The sequence below is a fragment of the Amphibalanus amphitrite genome, unplaced genomic scaffold (genome assembly GCF_019059575.1).
Source record: "Amphibalanus amphitrite isolate SeventyFive unplaced genomic scaffold, NRLGWU_Aamphi_draft 000110F_arrow, whole genome shotgun sequence".
Classification (NCBI taxonomy): domain Eukaryota; kingdom Metazoa; phylum Arthropoda; class Thecostraca; order Balanomorpha; family Balanidae; genus Amphibalanus; species Amphibalanus amphitrite.
This window is the reverse complement of record NW_024881605.1, coordinates 636,813-639,222: the sequence shown is the minus strand read 5'-3', so window position 1 is coordinate 639,222 and position 2,410 is coordinate 636,813. Positions and strand designations below refer to the sequence as shown.

The 2,410-nt window shown below is 46.8% G+C and overlaps 1 non-coding gene across 1 annotated transcript; it reads left to right on the top strand.

Annotated features, from left to right (window-relative positions):
• Window positions 1–1,937: 1,937 nt before the first annotated feature.
• Window positions 1,938–2,056, top strand: LOC122380970. Its single transcript, XR_006256439.1, has one exon. It is a non-coding gene; the product is annotated as a 5S ribosomal RNA (ribosomal RNA).
• Window positions 2,057–2,410: the final 354 nt, after the last annotated feature.

Genomic DNA, 2,410 nt, shown 5'->3' with positions numbered 1-2,410 from the left:
TACGCGCTCGACTCATTCATGATTCTGTGTTTCCGCGTTCCTGTCGTTGATGGCTCTACTGATGTCGTAGGCGATCCCAGGAAGATTGCGGCCAGAATACCCCAAACGGCAGAAAATGAGGTTTTTGGTGAATATCTCGGAAAGTATTTGGCATACAACGATGCAATTTCACAGTCTCGTGGTAAATGTGCATACACATAATTCGGGTTGAGACTTATGCATTTGAACATTATATAGGACCAGATATGTCCGAAAAAGCAAAACCAACAAGACTTACTGGAGAACCGTACCGACCGATAAGTGCATTTGGAAGCATTGACCCTCGCATGTGTAGGGGGTCGGATGAACCCCCATGTTTTTTGCAATAACTCACGCAAAAAGCGGCCGATTGCGACGGAACCCTTAGTACCCTCGTGTTGATCAGTTTTACACCTACTCTGAAAATTTCATGACCCTGACCCAAAAGACCTTTGACCTGTGACCTGATTCTCGAGACCATGTTCGGCCGAAATCGCGATTTGGCGTATGTCAGCTCACATTATCCGCGTGTTTCCAGTCTTTTTGTGATTGTAGACGTCCAAACATGTGAAATGATGCTCGTCCCATGTATCACGGTGGGTGTGAAGGTCACCTGAAGGTCAGGTCAGGTCATTGACCTTTGATGACCTCGGTTCACTTTTTCGAGTTTTACATGTTTCTAGGGTAGTTTTTCGGGCTGATTTCGAATTTAGCATCCATTTAAACGTTTACGAAGTAGTTTTAGTGCCTTCGTAACATGCTACGACGCCGTCAGTGGTAGTTGACACCTACTATGGATAGCCGGTAGGACGCCTAATGGTTGACCTGACCTGACCTGACCCGATCTGGCCTAAATGCATGAAGAAACCATCTGTGATCAAAACTAGCATCAGATATTCGTGAGCAGCACCCCGAAAAAAACGATAACAGCTTCACTTTACGCAGTTCTAGCAGGTCCCGATTTTCCAGACTCATGGAATATATACCTGACCTGGAAGATCAACCAATGACCTAGGACCTTAAAATTGGGCATCATCGGCTTCCTCTCGTCACGGGCAGCACCCTCGTTTTTTTTCGCGAAGCTCTAGCTCGATCAGGGGCCGAACGGCAGGGGGGTCCGACCGACCCCCCCTCCTACACATTAGAAGCTGGAAAACGCCGCACACATGCGAGGGTTAATACCTATTGTCAATATTGACTACCGCAAAAAGTAAAAACGGCCAACTTAGCCATTTTTGAAGATATCGGGCTAAAAATTTTGACAGTTCGTCATCGGTTCGGTATGTGTTCAATTGCACATGCTCCATTTCCTTTTTTCTTCAGCACAAATGTAAGTTTTGAAGACCATGACAGTAGCAAATGCTTCGAAAGATGGATAGTAGGCAACATATCTTGAATGTGCCGTGCTGCATGGGAAGTAGTGTTGATGAGAAAAGGGGTTTTTGGTTCAGATTATTGTGGGTGCAGAATACATTGTCTGCACCCACTGGAGAAACATTATGGGTGCAGCTGCACCCTTGCACCCATGGTTCCTACGCTTATGCCCTGAGTCCATTGGTGGATTTCCCCAATCGCTGGATCAATTTCATCGGGAGTCATTGACGAAAAATGAATATGAACCTAATGACGTCATAAATGACGTCAGGCAAGTTCAACATTGCAAAAGTGACGCATCGAACCTTACAACGAGTGCATGAAATCACGATTCTGTGTGGTTTAGATAGTTGGAGGTCCTTCCATAGTTGGCAGTGTTTTTGGTGGTCACATGAGTCTCAAGCAATGAGACTGAGCAGCGCCATCACTCAAGCCATCCGCTTGGCCAAAGGCAATGACTGTGGTGTTTGAGGCTTGTCAGTGCCAGAGTTGAACGTCATCTTTTTTGTTACAGATAAAGGAGTTGAAGATGGACGGCTCTCGTCGGCAACGACCATACCATGCTGAAAGTACCAGTTCCCGTCCGATCACTGAAGTCAGGCAGCATCGGGCCCGGTTAGTACTTGGATGGGTGACCGCCTGGGAACACCGGGTCTCGCTGTCATTTTCGCTTCTTCGATGGTGGCCACTGATGGCTATTTATCCCCTCACTGTTAGTTGGGGTGTGTCGACCACAAAAAAAATCATGTGGAGAGAGTTATGTTTTATGGCCCAATAGTATGGTAAGACGATTGCTTCGAAAATTACCAGTTAAAAATGAAAAACTGACTCCCGCGAGGCAAAAGTGTTCGCCGACTTGGTCCCTTTCTGGCGATACTAGCGCCCCAGCGTATACAGTAGGGCCGTTCCGAAAGCTTAATACTCAGTTTATGTCCCAGTTACCGAAGCTATATATTAACCCTAGAAGGCCTAGGGGGGGGGGTTGTATCAACCCCCCCCCTGAGGTTTTTTCGAAGTG